The 16,041-nt window shown below is 38.2% G+C and overlaps 28 pseudogenes; all 28 read left to right on the forward strand.

Moving 5' to 3' along the window:
* Positions 1-35: 35 nt before the first annotated feature.
* Positions 36-154, forward strand: LOC149670429 (5S ribosomal RNA; annotated as a pseudogene).
* A 123-nt stretch (positions 155-277) lies between these two features.
* Positions 278-396, forward strand: LOC149670430 (5S ribosomal RNA; annotated as a pseudogene).
* A 600-nt stretch (positions 397-996) lies between these two features.
* LOC149670431 (5S ribosomal RNA) lies at positions 997-1,115 on the forward strand (annotated as a pseudogene).
* A 360-nt stretch (positions 1,116-1,475) lies between these two features.
* LOC149670432 (5S ribosomal RNA) lies at positions 1,476-1,594 on the forward strand (annotated as a pseudogene).
* A 360-nt stretch (positions 1,595-1,954) lies between these two features.
* On the forward strand, positions 1,955-2,073 carry LOC149670433 (5S ribosomal RNA; annotated as a pseudogene).
* Positions 2,074-2,435: 362 nt separating this feature from the next.
* On the forward strand, positions 2,436-2,554 carry LOC149670434 (5S ribosomal RNA; annotated as a pseudogene).
* Positions 2,555-2,915: 361 nt separating this feature from the next.
* LOC149670435 (5S ribosomal RNA) lies at positions 2,916-3,034 on the forward strand (annotated as a pseudogene).
* Positions 3,035-3,396: 362 nt separating this feature from the next.
* On the forward strand, positions 3,397-3,515 carry LOC149670436 (5S ribosomal RNA; annotated as a pseudogene).
* A 361-nt stretch (positions 3,516-3,876) lies between these two features.
* On the forward strand, positions 3,877-3,995 carry LOC149670437 (5S ribosomal RNA; annotated as a pseudogene).
* A 362-nt stretch (positions 3,996-4,357) lies between these two features.
* Positions 4,358-4,476, forward strand: LOC149670438 (5S ribosomal RNA; annotated as a pseudogene).
* A 587-nt stretch (positions 4,477-5,063) lies between these two features.
* On the forward strand, positions 5,064-5,182 carry LOC149670439 (5S ribosomal RNA; annotated as a pseudogene).
* A 362-nt stretch (positions 5,183-5,544) lies between these two features.
* LOC149670440 (5S ribosomal RNA) lies at positions 5,545-5,663 on the forward strand (annotated as a pseudogene).
* Positions 5,664-6,475: 812 nt separating this feature from the next.
* On the forward strand, positions 6,476-6,594 carry LOC149670441 (5S ribosomal RNA; annotated as a pseudogene).
* A 362-nt stretch (positions 6,595-6,956) lies between these two features.
* Positions 6,957-7,075, forward strand: LOC149670442 (5S ribosomal RNA; annotated as a pseudogene).
* A 587-nt stretch (positions 7,076-7,662) lies between these two features.
* On the forward strand, positions 7,663-7,781 carry LOC149670443 (5S ribosomal RNA; annotated as a pseudogene).
* An 812-nt stretch (positions 7,782-8,593) lies between these two features.
* Positions 8,594-8,712, forward strand: LOC149670444 (5S ribosomal RNA; annotated as a pseudogene).
* Positions 8,713-9,524: 812 nt separating this feature from the next.
* LOC149670445 (5S ribosomal RNA) lies at positions 9,525-9,643 on the forward strand (annotated as a pseudogene).
* Positions 9,644-10,455: 812 nt separating this feature from the next.
* LOC149670446 (5S ribosomal RNA) lies at positions 10,456-10,574 on the forward strand (annotated as a pseudogene).
* Positions 10,575-11,384: 810 nt separating this feature from the next.
* On the forward strand, positions 11,385-11,503 carry LOC149670447 (5S ribosomal RNA; annotated as a pseudogene).
* A 136-nt stretch (positions 11,504-11,639) lies between these two features.
* LOC149670448 (5S ribosomal RNA) lies at positions 11,640-11,742 on the forward strand (annotated as a pseudogene).
* Positions 11,743-11,864: 122 nt separating this feature from the next.
* Positions 11,865-11,983, forward strand: LOC149670449 (5S ribosomal RNA; annotated as a pseudogene).
* Positions 11,984-12,344: 361 nt separating this feature from the next.
* Positions 12,345-12,463, forward strand: LOC149670450 (5S ribosomal RNA; annotated as a pseudogene).
* A 361-nt stretch (positions 12,464-12,824) lies between these two features.
* On the forward strand, positions 12,825-12,943 carry LOC149670451 (5S ribosomal RNA; annotated as a pseudogene).
* Positions 12,944-13,079: 136 nt separating this feature from the next.
* LOC149670452 (5S ribosomal RNA) lies at positions 13,080-13,198 on the forward strand (annotated as a pseudogene).
* A 344-nt stretch (positions 13,199-13,542) lies between these two features.
* On the forward strand, positions 13,543-13,661 carry LOC149670453 (5S ribosomal RNA; annotated as a pseudogene).
* A 377-nt stretch (positions 13,662-14,038) lies between these two features.
* LOC149670454 (5S ribosomal RNA) lies at positions 14,039-14,157 on the forward strand (annotated as a pseudogene).
* A 359-nt stretch (positions 14,158-14,516) lies between these two features.
* On the forward strand, positions 14,517-14,635 carry LOC149670455 (5S ribosomal RNA; annotated as a pseudogene).
* An 812-nt stretch (positions 14,636-15,447) lies between these two features.
* On the forward strand, positions 15,448-15,566 carry LOC149670456 (5S ribosomal RNA; annotated as a pseudogene).
* The last annotated feature ends 475 nt before the right edge of the window (positions 15,567-16,041 follow it).

Below are 16,041 nucleotides of genomic sequence, written 5' to 3' on the forward strand. Positions count from 1 at the left end.
CTTAATTTAAATTCGAATTATTAACTAGCACTCTCGGCAACGACCATATCACGCTGAATACAGCGGTTCTCGTCCGATCACCGAAGTTAAGCAGCGTCGAGCGCAGTCAATACTTGGGATGGAGACCACTTAGGAACACTGCGTGCCGTTGGCTTTTTCACTTTTTTTTCCTCTTTTAAATTTTAATAGATATGAAAAAAGCAAACATATCTTCTTTTTTGTTATTGTTTTATAAAGATGAAAGTTAATTAAATTCAAATTATTAACTAGCACTCTCGGCAACGGCCATATCACGCTGAATACACCGGTTCTCGTCCGATAACCGAAGTTAAGCAGCGTCGAGCGCAGACAGTTCTTGGGAGGGAGACCACTTAGGAACACTGCGTTCCGTTAGCTTTTTCACTTTTTTTTTCCTCTTTTAAATTCCAATAGATATGAAAAAAGCAAACATATTTTCTTTTTGTTATTGTTTTTAAAAGATGAAGGTTAATTTGTCTCACTTAATTTAAATTCGAATTATTATCTAGCACTCTCGGCAACGGCCATATCACGCTGAGAACACCGGTTCTCGTCCGATCGCTGACGTTAGCAGCGTCGAGCGCAGTCAGTACTTGGGAATACTGCGTGCCGTTGGCTTTTTCACTTTTGTTTCCTCTTTTAAATTCCACCCGATATGAAAAAAGCAAACATATCTTCTTTTTGTTATTGTTTTATAAAGATGAAGGTTAATTTGTCTCACTTAATTTAAATTCGAATTTTTAACTAGCACTCTCGGCAACGGCCATATCACGCTGAGAACACCGGTTCTCGTCCGATCGCCGACGTTAGCAGCGTCGAGCGCAGTCAGTACTTGGGAATACTGCGTGCCGTTGGTTTTTCACTTTTGTTTCCTCTTTTAAATTCCACCCGATTTGAAAAAAGCACACATATCTTCTTTTTGTTATTGTTTTATAAAGATGAAAGTTAATTAAATTAAAATTATTAACTAGCACTCTCGGCAACGGCCATATCACGCTTAATACACCGGTTCTCGTCCGATAACTGAAGTTAAGCAGCGTCGAGCGCAGTCACTACTTGGGAGGGAGACCACTTAGGAACACTGCGTGCCGTTGGCTTTTTCACTTTTTTTTCCTCTTTTAAATTTTAATAGATATGAAAAAAGCAAACATGTTTTCTTTTTGTTATTGTTTTAAAATGATGAAGGTTAATTTGTCTCACTTAATTTAAATTCGAATTATTAACTAGCACTCTCGGCAACGGCCATAAACGCTGAAAACACCGGTTCACGTTCGATCACCGAAGTTAATGAGCGTCGAGCGCATACAGTACTTGGGATACTGCGTGCCGTTTGTTTTTTCACTTTTGTTTCCTCTTTTAAATTCCACCAGATATGAAAAAAGCAAACATATCTTCTTTTTGTTATTGTTTTATAAAGATGAAGGTTAATTAAATTCAAATTATTAACTAGCACTCTCGGCAACGGCCATATCACGCTGAATACACCGGTTCTCGTCCGATAACCGAAGTTAAGCAGCGTCGAGCGCAGTCAGTACTTGCGAGGGCGACCACTTAGGAACACTGCGTGCCGTTAGCTTTTTCACTTTTTTTCCTCTTTTATATTCCAATAGATATGGAAAAAGCATACATATTTTCTTTTTGTTATTGTTTGAAAAAGATGAAGGTTAATTTGTCTCACTTAATTTAAATTCGAATTATTATCTAGCACTCTCGGCAACGGCCATATCACGCTGAGAACACCGGTTCTCGTCCGATCGCCGACGTTAGCAGCGTCGAGCGCAGTCAGTACTTGGTAATACTGCGTGCCGTTTGCTTTTTCACTTTTGTTTCCTCTTTCAAATTCCACCAGATATGAAAAAAGCAAACATATCTTCTTTTTGTTATCGTTTTATAAAGATAATAGTTAATTAAATTCAAATTATTAACTAGCACTCTCGGCAACGGCCATATCACGCTGAATACACCGATTCTCGTCCGATAACCGAAGTTAAGCAGCGTCGAGCGCAGTCATTACTTGGGAGGGAGACCACTTAGGAACACTGCGTGCCGTTGGCTTTTTCACTTTTTTTTCCTCTTTTAAATTTTAATAGATATGTAAAAAGCAAACAGGTTTTCTTTTTGTTATAGTTTTAAAATGATGAAGGGTAATTTGTCTCACTTAACTTAAATTCGAATTATTAACTAGCACTCTCGGCAACGGCCATATCACGCTGAAAACACCGGTTCACGTCCGATCACCGAAGTTAAGCAGCGTCGAGCGCATACAGTACTTGGGAATACTGCGTGCCGTTTGTTTTTTCACTTTTGTTTCCTCTTTTAAATTCCACCAGATATGAAAAAAGCAAACATATCTTGTTTTTGTTATTGTTTTATAAAGATGAAGGTTAATTAAATTCAAATTATTAACTAGCACTCTCGGCAACGGCCATATCACGCTGAATACACCGGTTCTCGTCCGATAACCGAAGTTAAGCAGCGTCGAGCGCAGTCAGTACTTGGGAGGGCGACCACTTAGGAACACTGCGTGCCGTTAGCTTTTTCACTTTTTTTCCTCTTTTAAATTCCAATAGATATGAAAAAAGCAAACATATTTTCTTTTTGTTATTGTTTTAAAAAGATGAAGGTTAATTTGTCTCACTTAATTTAAATTCGAATTATTATCTAGCACTCTCGGCAACGGCCATATCACGCTGAGAACACCGGTTCTCGTCCGATCGCCGACGTTAGCAGCGTCGAGCGCATACAGTACTTGGGAATACTGCGTGCCGTTGGCTTTTTTACTTTTGTTTCCTCTTTCAAATTCCACCAGATATGAAAAAAGCAAACATATCTTCTTTTTTGTTATTGTTTTATAAAGATGAAAGTTAATTAAATTCAAATTATTAACTAGCACTCTCGGCAACGGCCATATCACGCTGAATACACCGGTTCTCGTTCGATAACCGAAGTTAAGCAGCGTCGAGCGCAGTCACTACTAGGGAGGGAGACCACTTAGGAACACTGCGTGCCGTTGGCTTTTTCACTTTTTTTTCCTCTATTAAATTTTAATATATATGAAAAAAGCAAACACGTTTTCTTTTTGTTATTGTTTTAAAATGATGAAGGTTAATTTGTCTCACTTAATTTAAATTCGAATTATTAACTAACACTCTCGGCAACGGCCATATCACGCTTAAAACACCGGTTCACGTCCGATCACCGAAGTTAAGCAGCGTCGAGCGCATACAGTACTTGGGAATACTGCGTGCCGTTTGTTTTTTCACTTTTGTTTCCTCTTTTAAATTCCACCAGATATGAAAAAAGCAAACATATCTTCTTTTTGTTATTGTTTTATAAAGATGAAGGTTAATTAAATTCAAATTATTAACTAGCACTCTCGGCAACGGCCATATCACGCTGAATACACCGGTTCTCGTCCGATAACCGAAGTTAAGCAGCGTCAAGCGCAGTCAGTACTTGGGAGGGCGACCACTTAGGAACACTGCGTGCCGTTAGCTTTTTCACTTTTTTTCCTCTTTTAAATTCCAATAGATATGAAAAAAGCAAACATATTTTCTTTTTGTTATTGTTTTAAAAAGATGAAGGTTAATTTGTCTCACTTAATTTAAATTCGAATTATTATCTAGCACTCTCGGCAACGGCCATATCACGCTGAGAACACCGGTTCTCGTCCGATCGCCGACGTTAGCAGCGTCGAGCGCATACAGTACTTGGGAATACTGCGTGCCGTTGGCTTTTTTACTTTTGTTTCCTCTTTCAAATTCCACCAGATATGAAAAAAGCAAACATATCTTCTTTTTTGTTATTGTTTTATAAAGATGAAAGTTAATTAAATTCAAATTATTAACTAGCACTCTCGGCAACGGCCATATCACGCTGAATACACCGGTTCTCGTTCGATAACCGAAGTTAAGCAGCGTCGAGCGCAGTCACTACTAGGGAGGGAGACCACTTAGGAACACTGCGTGCCGTTGGCTTTTTCACTTTTTTTTCCTCTTTTAAATTTTAATATATATGAAAAAAGCAAACACGTTTTCTTTTTGTTATTGTTTTAAAATGATGAAGGTTAATTTGTCTCACTTAATTTAAATTCGAATTATTAACTAACACTCTCGGCAACGGCCATATCACGCTTAAAACACCGGTTCACGTCCGATCACCGAAGTTAAGCAGCGTCGAGCGCATACAGTACTTGGGAATACTGCGTGCCGTTTGTTTTTTCACTTTTGTTTCCTCTTTTAAATTCCACCAGATATGAAAAAAGCAAACATATCTTCTTTTTGTTATTGTTTTATAAAGATGAAGGTTAATTAAATTCAAATTATTAACTAGCACTCTCGGCAACGGCCATATCACGCTGAATACACCGGTTCTCGTCCGATAACCGAAGTTAAGCAGCGTCAAGCGCAGTCAGTACTTGGGAGGGCGACCACTTAGGAACACTGCGTGCCGTTAGCTTTTTCACTTTTTTTTCCTCTTTTAAATTCCAATAGATATGAAAAAAGCAAACATATTATCTTTTTGTTATTGTTTGAAAAAGATGAAGGTTAATTTGTCTCACTTAATTTAAATTCAAATTATTATCTAGCACTCTCGGCAACGGCCATATCACGCTGAGAACACCGGTTCTCGTCCGATCGCCGACGTTAGCAGCGTCGAGCGCAGTCATTACTTGGGAATATTGCGTGCCGTTTGCTTTTTTCACTTTTGTTTCCTCTTTCAAATTCCACCATATATGAAAAAAGCAAACAAATCTTCTTTTTGTTATTGTTATATAAAGATGAAAGTTAATTAAATTCAAATTATTAACTAGCACTCTCGGCAACGGCCATATCACGCTGAATACACCGATTCTCGTCCGATAATCGAAGTTAAGCAGCGTCGAGCGCATACAGTAGTTGGGAATACTGCGTGCCGTTTGCTTTCTCACTTTTGTTTCCTCTTTTAAATTCCACCAGATATGAAAAAAGCAAACATATCTTCTTTTTGTTATTGTTTTTTAAAGATGAAGGTTAATTAAATTCAAATTATTAACTAGCACTCTCGGCAACGGCCATATCACGCTGAATACACCGGTTCTCGTTCGATAACCGAAGTTAAGCAGCGTCGAGCGCAGTCACTACTAGGGAGGGAGACCACTTAGGAACACTGCGTGCCGTTGGCTTTTTCACTTTTTTTTCCTCTTTTAAATTTTAATATATATGAAAAAAGCAAACACGTTTTCTTTTTGTTATTGTTTTAAAATGATGAAGGTTAATTTGTCTCACTTAATTTAAATTCGAATTATTAACTAACACTCTCGGCAACGGCCATATCACGCTTAAAACACCGGTTCACGTCCGATCACCGAAGTTAAGCAGCGTCGAGCGCATACAGTACTTGGGAATACTGCGTGCCGTTTGTTTTTTCACTTTTGTTTCCTCTTTTAAATTCCACCAGATATGAAAAAAGCAAACATATCTTCTTTTTGTTATTGTTTTATAAAGATGAAGGTTAATTAAATTCAAATTATTAACTAGCACTCTCGGCAACGGCCATATCACGCTGAATACACCGGTTCTCGTCCGATAACCGAAGTTAAGCAGCGTCAAGCGCAGTCAGTACTTGGGAGGGCGACCACTTAGGAACACTGCGTGCCGTTAGCTTTTTCACTTTTTTTTCCTCTTTTAAATTCCAATAGATATGAAAAAAGCAAACATATTATCTTTTTGTTATTGTTTGAAAAAGATGAAGGTTAATTTGTCTCACTTAATTTAAATTCAAATTATTATCTAGCACTCTCGGCAACGGCCATATCACGCTGAGAACACCGGTTCTCGTCCGATCGCCGACGTTAGCAGCGTCGAGCGCAGTCATTACTTGGGAATATTGCGTGCCGTTTGCTTTTTTCACTTTTGTTTCCTCTTTCAAATTCCACCATATATGAAAAAAGCAAACAAATCTTCTTTTTGTTATTGTTATATAAAGATGAAAGTTAATTAAATTCAAATTATTAACTAGCACTCTCGGCAACGGCCATATCACGCTGAATACACCGATTCTCGTCCGATAATCGAAGTTAAGCAGCGTCGAGCGCATACAGTAGTTGGGAATACTGCGTGCCGTTTGCTTTCTCACTTTTGTTTCCTCTTTTAAATTCCACCAGATATGAAAAAAGCAAACATATCTTCTTTTTGTTATTGTTTTTTAAAGATGAAGGTTAATTAAATTCAAATTATTAACTAGCACTCTCGGCAACGGCCATATCACGCTGAAAACACCGGTTCACGTCCGATCACCGAAGTTAAGCAGCGTCGAGCGCATACAGTACTTGGGAATACTGCGTGCCGTTTGTTTTTTCACTTTTGTTTCCTCTTTTAAATTCCACCAGATATGAAAAAAGCAAACATATCTTCTTTTTGTTATTGTTTTATAAAGATGAAGGTTAATTAAATTCAAATTATTAACTAGCACTCTCGGCAACGGCCATATCACGCTGAATACACCGGTTCTCGTCCGATAACCGAAGTTAAGCAGCGTCGAGCGCAGTCAGTACTTGGGAGGGCGACCACTTAGGAACACTGCGTGCCGTTCGCTTTTTCACTTTTTTTTCCTCTTTTAAATTCCAATAGATATGAAAAAAGCAAACATATTTTCTTTTTGTTATTGTTTGAAAAAGATGAAGGTTAATTTGTCTCACTTAATTTAAATTCGAATTATTATCTAGCACTCTCGGCAACGGCCATATCACGCTGAGAACACCGGTTCTCGTCCGATCGCCGACGTTAGCAGCGTCGAGCGCAGTCAGTACTTGGGAATACTGCGTGCCGTTTGCTTTTTTCACTTTTGTTTCCTCTTTTAAATTCCACCAGATATGAAAAAAGCAAACATATCTTCTTTTTGTTATTGTTTTATAAAGATGAAGGTTAATTAAATTCAAATTATTAACTAGCACTCTCGGCAACGGCCATATCACGCTGAATACACCGGTTCTCGTCCGATAACCGAAGTTAAGCAGCGTCAAGCGCAGTCAGTACTTGGGAGGGCGACCACTTAGGAACACTGCGTGCCGTTAGCTTTTTCACTTTTTTTTCCTCTTTTAAATTCCAATAGATATGAAAAAAGCAAACATATTATCTTTTTGTTATTGTTTGAAAAAGATGAAGGTTAATTTGTCTCACTTAATTTAAATTCAAATTATTATCTAGCACTCTCGGCAACGGCCATATCACGCTGAGAACACCGGTTCTCGTCCGATCGCCGACGTTAGCAGCGTCGAGCGCAGTCATTACTTGGGAATATTGCGTGCCGTTTGCTTTTTTCACTTTTGTTTCCTCTTTCAAATTCCACCATATATGAAAAAAGCAAACAAATCTTCTTTTTGTTATTGTTATATAAAGATGAAAGTTAATTAAATTCAAATTATTAACTAGCACTCTCGGCAACGGCCATATCACGCTGAATACACCGATTCTCGTCCGATAATCGAAGTTAAGCAGCGTCGAGCGCATACAGTAGTTGGGAATACTGCGTGCCGTTTGCTTTCTCACTTTTGTTTCCTCTTTTAAATTCCACCAGATATGAAAAAAGCAAACATATCTTCTTTTTGTTATTGTTTTTTAAAGATGAAGGTTAATTAAATTCAAATTATTAACTAGCACTCTCGGCAACGGCCATATCACGCTGAATACACCGGTTCTCGTCCGATAACCGAAGTTAAGCAGCGTCAAGCGCAGTCAGTACTTGGGAGGGCGACCACTTAGGAACACTGCGTGCCGTTAGCTTTTTCACTTTTTTTTCCTCTTTTAAATTCCAATAGATATGAAAAAAGCAAACATATTATCTTTTTGTTATTGTTTGAAAAAGATGAAGGTTAATTTGTCTCACTTAATTTAAATTCAAATTATTATCTAGCACTCTCGGCAACGGCCATATCACGCTGAGAACACCGGTTCTCGTCCGATCGCCGACGTTAGCAGCGTCGAGCGCAGTCATTACTTGGGAATATTGCGTGCCGTTTGCTTTTTTCACTTTTGTTTCCTCTTTCAAATTCCACCATATATGAAAAAAGCAAACAAATCTTCTTTTTGTTATTGTTATATAAAGATGAAAGTTAATTAAATTCAAATTATTAACTAGCACTCTCGGCAACGGCCATATCACGCTGAATACACCGATTCTCGTCCGATAATCGAAGTTAAGCAGCGTCGAGCGCATACAGTAGTTGGGAATACTGCGTGCCGTTTGCTTTCTCACTTTTGTTTCCTCTTTTAAATTCCACCAGATATGAAAAAAGCAAACATATCTTCTTTTTGTTATTGTTTTTTAAAGATGAAGGTTAATTAAATTCAAATTATTAACTAGCACTCTCGGCAACGGCCATATCACGCTGAAAACACCGGTTCACGTCCGATCACCGAAGTTAAGCAGCGTCGAGCGCATACAGTACTTGGGAATACTGCGTGCCGTTTGTTTTTTCACTTTTGTTTCCTCTTTTAAATTCCACCAGATATGAAAAAAGCAAACATATCTTCTTTTTGTTATTGTTTTATAAAGATGAAGGTTAATTAAATTCAAATTATTAACTAGCACTCTCGGCAACGGCCATATCACGCTGAATACACCGGTTCTCGTCCGATAACCGAAGTTAAGCAGCGTCGAGCGCAGTCAGTACTTGGGAGGGCGACCACTTAGGAACACTGCGTGCCGTTCGCTTTTTCACTTTTTTTTCCTCTTTTAAATTCCAATAGATATGAAAAAAGCAAACATATTTTCTTTTTGTTATTGTTTGAAAAAGATGAAGGTTAATTTGTCTCACTTAATTTAAATTCGAATTATTATCTAGCACTCTCGGCAACGGCCATATCACGCTGAGAACACCGGTTCTCGTCCGATCGCCGACGTTAGCAGCGTCGAGCGCAGTCAGTACTTGGGAATACTGCGTGCCGTTTGCTTTTTTCACTTTTGTTTCCTCTTTCAAATTCCACCATATATGAAAAAAGCAAACAAATCTTCTTTTTGTTATTGTTATATAAAGATGAAAGTTAATTAAATTCAAATTATTAACTAGCACTCTCGGCAACGGCCATATCACGCTGAATACACCGATTCTCGTCCGATAATCGAAGTTAAGCAGCGTCGAGCGCATACAGTACTTGGGAATACTGCGTGCCGTTTGCTTTCTCACTTTTGTTTCCTCTTTTAAATTCCACCAGATATGAAAAAAGCAAACATATCTTCTTTTTGTTATTGTTTTTTAAAGATGAAGGTTAATTAAATTCAAATTATTAACTAGCACTCTCGGCAACGGCCATATCACGCTGAAAACACCGGTTCACGTCCGATCACCGAAGTTAAGCAGCGTCGAGCGCATACAGTACTTGGGAATACTGCGTGCCGTTTGTTTTTTCACTTTTGTTTCCTCTTTTAAATTCCACCAGATATGAAAAAAGCAAACATATCTTCTTTTTGTTATTGTTTTATAAAGATGAAGGTTAATTAAATTCAAATTATTAACTAGCACTCTCGGCAACGGCCATATCACGCTGAATACACCGGTTCTCGTCCGATAACCGAAGTTAAGCAGCGTCGAGCGCAGTCAGTACTTGGGAGGGCGACCACTTAGGAACACTGCGTGCCGTTCGCTTTTTCACTTTTTTTTCCTCTTTTAAATTCCAATAGATATGAAAAAAGCAAACATATTTTCTTTTTGTTATTGTTTGAAAAAGATGAAGGTTAATTTGTCTCACTTAATTTAAATTCGAATTATTATCTAGCACTCTCGGCAACGGCCATATCACGCTGAGAACACCGGTTCTCGTCCGATCGCCGACGTTAGCAGCGTCGAGCGCAGTCAGTACTTGGGAATACTGCGTGCCGTTTGCTTTTTTCACTTTTGTTTCCTCTTTCAAATTCCACCATATATGAAAAAAGCAAACAAATCTTCTTTTTGTTATTGTTATATAAAGATGAAAGTTAATTAAATTCAAATTATTAACTAGCACTCTCGGCAACGGCCATATCACGCTGAATACACCGATTCTCGTCCGATAATCGAAGTTAAGCAGCGTCGAGCGCATACAGTACTTGGGAATACTGCGTGCCGTTTGCTTTCTCACTTTTGTTTCCTCTTTTAAATTCCACCAGATATGAAAAAAGCAAACATATCTTCTTTTTGTTATTGTTTTTTAAAGATGAAGGTTAATTAAATTCAAATTATTAACTAGCACTCTCGGCAACGGCCATATCACGCTGAAAACACCGGTTCACGTCCGATCACCGAAGTTAAGCAGCGTCGAGCGCATACAGTACTTGGGAATACTGCGTGCCGTTTGTTTTTTCACTTTTGTTTCCTCTTTTAAATTCCACCAGATATGAAAAAAGCAAACATATCTTCTTTTTGTTATTGTTTTATAAAGATGAAGGTTAATTAAATTCAAATTATTAACTAGCACTCTCGGCAACGGCCATATCACGCTGAATACACCGGTTCTCGTCCGATAACCGAAGTTAAGCAGCGTCGAGCGCAGTCAGTACTTGGGAGGGCGACCACTTAGGAACACTGCGTGCCGTTCGCTTTTTCACTTTTTTTCCTCTTTTAAATTCCAATAGATATGAAAAAAGCAAACATATTTTCTTTTTGTTATTGTTTGAAAAAGATGAAGGTTAATTTGTCTCACTTAATTTAAATTCGAATTATTATCTAGCACTCTCGGCAACGGCCATATCACGCTGAGAACACCGGTTCTCGTCCGATCGCCGACGTTAGCAGCGTCGAGCGCAGTCAGTACTTGGGAATACTGCGTGCCGTTTGCTTTTTTCACTTTTGTTTCCTCTTTCAAATTCCACCATATATGAAAAAAGCAAACAAATCTTCTTTTTGTTATTGTTTTATAAAGATGAAAGTTAATTAAATTCAAATTATTAACTAGCACTCTCGGCAACGGCCATATCACGCTGAATACACCGATTCTCGTCCGATAATCGAAGTTAAGCAGCGTCGAGCGCATACAGTACTTGGGAATACTGCGTGCCGTTTGCTTTCTCACTTTTGTTTCCTCTTTTAAATTCCACCAGATATGAAAAAAGCAAACATATCTTCTTTTTGTTATGGTTTTTTAAAGATGAAGGTTAATTAAATTCAAATTATTAACTAGCACTCTCGGCAACGGCCATATCACGCTGAATACACCGGTTCTCGTCCGATCACCGAAGTAAAGCAGCGTCGAGCGCATACAGTACTTGGGAATACTGCGTGCCGTTTGCTTTCTCACTTTTGATTCCTCTTTTAAATTCCACCAGATAAGAAAAAAGCAAACATATCTTCTTTTTGTTATTGTTTTATAAAGAAGAAAGTTAAAAAATTCAAATTATTAACTAGCATTCTCGGCAACGGCCATATCACGCTGAATACACCGTTTCTCGTCCGATAACCGAAGTTAAGCAGCGTCGAGCGCAGTCATTACTTGGGAGGGAGACCACTTAGGAACACTGCGTGCCGTTGGCTTTTTCACTTTTTTTCCTCTTTTAAATTTTAATAGATATGTAAAAAGCAAACAGGTTTTATTTTTGTTATTGTTTTAAAATGATGAAGGTTAATTTGTCTCACTTAATTTAAATTCGAATTATTAACTAGCACTCTCGGCAACGGCCATATCTCGCTGAAAACACCGGTTCACGTCCGATCACCGAAGTTAAGCAGCGTCGAGCGCATACAGTACTTGGGAATACTGCGTGCCGTTTGCTTTCTCACTTTTGTTTCCTCTTTTAAATTCCACCAGATATGAAAAAGGCAAACATATCTTCTTTTTGTTATAGTTTTATAAAGATGAAGGTTAATTAAATTCAAATTATTAACTAGCACTCTCGGCAACGGCCATATCACGCTGAATACACCAGTTCTCGTCCGATAACCGAAGTTAAGCAGCGTCGAGCGCAGTCATTACTTGGGAGGGAGACCACTTAGGAACACTGCGTGCCGTTGGCTTTTTCACTTTTTTTCCTCTTTTAAATTTTAATAGATATGTAAAAAGCAAACAGGTTTTCTTTTTGTTATTGTTTTAAAATGATGAAGGTTAATTTGTCTCACTTAATTTAAATTCGAATTATTAACTAGCACTCTCGGCAACGGCCATATCACGCTGAAAACACCGGTTCACGTCCGATCACCGAAGTTAAGCAGCGTCGAGCGCATACAGTACTTGGGAATACTGCGTGCCGTTTGTTTTTTCACTTTTGTTTCCTCTTTTTAATTCCAACAGATATGAAAAAAGCAAACATATCTTCTTTTTGTTATAGTTTTATAAAGATGAAGGTTAATTAAATTCAAATTATTAACTAGCACTCTCGGCAACGGCCATATCACGCTGAATACACCGGTTCTCGTCCGATAACCGAAGTTAAGCAGCGTCGAGCGCAGTCAGTACTTGGGAGGGAGGCCACTTAGGAACACTGCGTGCCGTTGGGTTTTTCACTTTTTTTTCCTCTTTTAAATTCCAATAGATATGAAAAAAGCAAACATATTTTCTTTTTGTTATTGTTTGAAAAAGATGAAGGTTAATTTGTCTCACTTAATTTAAATTCGAATTATTATCTAGCACTCTCGGCAACGGCCATATCACGCTGAGAACACCGGTTCTCGTCCGATCGCCGACGTTAGCAGCGTCGAGCGCAGTCAGTACTTGGGAATACTGCGTGCCGTTTGTTTTTTCACTTTTGTTTCCTCTTTTAAATTCCACCAGATATGAAAAAAGCAAACATATCTTCTTTTTGTTATTGTTTTATAAAGATGAAGGTTAATTAAATTCAAATTATTAACTAGCACTCTCGGCAACGGCCATATCACGCTGAATACACCGGTTCTCGTCCGATAACCGAAGTTAAGCAGCGTCGAGCGCAGTCAGTACTTGGGAGGGCGACCACTTAGGAACACTGCGTGCCGTTAGCTTTTTCACTTTTTTTCCTCTTTTAAATTCCAATAGATATGAAAAAAGCAAACATATTTTCTTTTTGTTATTGTTTTAAAAAGATGAAGGTTAATTTGTCTCACTTAATTTAAATTCGAATTATTAACTAGCACTCTCGGCAACGGCCATATCACGCTGAAAACACCGATTCTCGTCCGATAACCGAAGTTAAGCAGCGTAGAGCGCAGTCAGTCTTTGGGATGGAGACAACTTAGGAACACTGCGTGCCGTTGGCTTTATCACTTTTTTTTCCTCTTTTAAATTTTAATAGATATGAAAAAAGCAAACATATCTTCTTTTTTGTTATTGTTTTATAAAGATGAAAGTTAATTAAATTAAAATTATTAACCAGCACTATCGGCAACGGCCATAACACGCTGAATAAACCGGTTCTCGTACGATAACCGAAGTTAAGCAGCGTCGAGCGCAGTCACTACTTGGGAACACTGCATGCTGATGGCTTTTTCACTTTTGTTTCCTCTTAAATTCCACCAGATATGAAGAAACAAACATATCTTCTTATTGTTATTTTTTATAAAGATGAAGGTTAATTAAGTTCAAATTTTTAACTAGCACTCTCGGCAACGGCCATATCACGCTGAATACACCGGTTCTCGTCCGATCACCGAAGTTAAGCAGTGTCGAGCGCAGTCAGTACTTGGGAGGGCGACCACTTAGGAACACTGCGTGCCGTTAGCTTTTTCACTTTTTTTTTCCTCTTTTAAATTCCAATAGATATAAAAAAGCAAACATATTTTCTTTTTGTTATTGTTTTAAAAAGATGAAGGTTAATTTGTCTCACTTAATTTAAATTCGAATTATTATCTAGCACTCTCGGCAACGGCCATAACACGCTGAAAACACCGGTTTACGTCCGATCACCGAAGTTAAGCAGCGTCGAGCGCATACAGTATTTGGGAATACTGCGTGCCGTTTGTTTTTTCACTTTTGTTTTCTCCTTCAAATTCCACCCGATATGAAAAAAGCAAACATATCTTCTTTTTGTTATTGTTTTATAAAGATGATGGTTAATTTGTCTCACTTAATTTAAATTCGAATTTTTAACTAGCACTCTCGGCAACGGCCATATCACGCTGAATACACCGGTTCTCGTCCGATAAGTGAAGTTAAGTAGCGTCGAGCGCAGTCACTACTTGGGAGGGAGACCACTTAGGAACACTGCGTGCCGTTGGCTTTTTCACTTTTTTTTCCTCTTTTAATTTTTAATAGATATGAAAAAAGCAAACATGTTTTCATTTTGTTATTGTTTTAAAATGATGGTTTATTTGTCTCACTTAATTTAAATTCGAATTATTAACTAGCACTCTCGGCAACGGCCATATCACGCTGAAAACACCGGTTCACGTCCGATCACCGAAGTTAAGCAGCGTCGAGCGCATACAGTACTTGGGAATACTGCGTGCCGTTTGTTTTTTCACTTTTGTTTCCTCTTTTAAATTCCACCAGGTATGAAAAAAGCAAACATATCTTCTTTTTGTTATTGTTTTATAAAGATGAAGGTTAATTAAATTCAAATTATTAACTAGCACTCTCGGCAACGGCCATATCACGCTGAATACACCGGTTCTCGTCCGATAACCGAAGTTAAGCAGCGTTGAGCGCAGTCACTACTTGGGAGGGAGACCACTTAGGAACACTGCGTGCCGTTGGCTTTTTCACTTTTTTTTCCTCTTTTAAATTCCAATAGATATGAAAAAAGCAAACATATTTTCTTTTTGTTATTGTTTGAAAAAGATGAAGGTTAATTTGTCTCACTTAATTTAAATTCAAATTATTATCTAGCACTCTCGGCAACGGCCATATCACGCTGAGAACACCGGTTCTCGTCCGATCGCCGACGTTAGCAGCGTCGAGCGCAGTCATTACTTGGGAATATTGCGTGCCGTTTGCTTTTTTCACTTTTGTTTCCTCTTTCAAATTCCACCATATATGAAAAAAGCAAACAAATCTTCTTTTTGTTATTGTTATATAAAGATGAAAGTTAATTAAATTCAAATTATTAACTAGCACTCTCGGCAACGGCCATATCACGCTGAATACACCGATTCTCGTCCGATAATCGAAGTTAAGCAGCGTCGAGCGCATACAGTAGTTGGGAATACTGCGTGCCGTTTGCTTTCTCACTTTTGTTTCCTCTTTTAAATTCCACCAGATATGAAAAAAGCAAACATATCTTCTTTTTGTTATTGTTTTTTAAAGATGAAGGTTAATTAAATTCAAATTATTAACTAGCACTCTCGGCAACGGCCATATCACGCTGAAAACACCGGTTCACGTCCGATCACCGAAGTTAAGCAGCGTCGAGCGCATACAGTACTTGGGAATACTGCGTGCCGTTTGTTTTTTCACTTTTGTTTCCTCTTTTAAATTCCACCAGATATGAAAAAAGCAAACATATCTTCTTTTTGTTATTGTTTTATAAAGATGAAGGTTAATTAAATTCAAATTATTAACTAGCACTCTCGGCAACGGCCATATCACGCTGAATACACCGGTTCTCGTCCGATAACCGAAGTTAAGCAGCGTCGAGCGCAGTCAGTACTTGGGAGGGCGACCACTTAGGAACACTGCGTGCCGTTCGCTTTTTCACTTTTTTTTCCTCTTTTAAATTCCAATAGATATGAAAAAAGCAAACATATTTTCTTTTTGTTATTGTTTGAAAAAGATGAAGGTTAATTTGTCTCACTTAATTTAAATTCGAATTATTATCTAGCACTCTCGGCAACGGCCATATCACGCTGAGAACACCGGTTCTCGTCCGATCGCCGACGTTAGCAGCGTCGAGCGCAGTCAGTACTTGGGAATACTGCGTGCCGTTTGCTTTTTTCACTTTTGTTTCCTCTTTCAAATTCCACCATATATGAAAAAAGCAAACAAATCTTCTTTTTGTTATTGTTATATAAAGATGAAAGTTAATTAAATTCAAATTATTAACTAGCACTCTCGGCAACGGCCATATCACGCTGAATACACCGATTCTCGTCCGATAATCGAAGTTAAGCAGCGTCGAGCGCATACAGTACTTGGGAATACTGCGTGCCGTTTGCTTTCTCACTTT

Source organism: Phalangium opilio, unplaced genomic scaffold, assembly GCF_054372755.1.
Source record: "Phalangium opilio isolate 3A_F unplaced genomic scaffold, DU_Popi_V2 ptg000054l_1, whole genome shotgun sequence".
In the NCBI taxonomy this organism is placed as follows: domain Eukaryota; kingdom Metazoa; phylum Arthropoda; class Arachnida; order Opiliones; family Phalangiidae; genus Phalangium; species Phalangium opilio.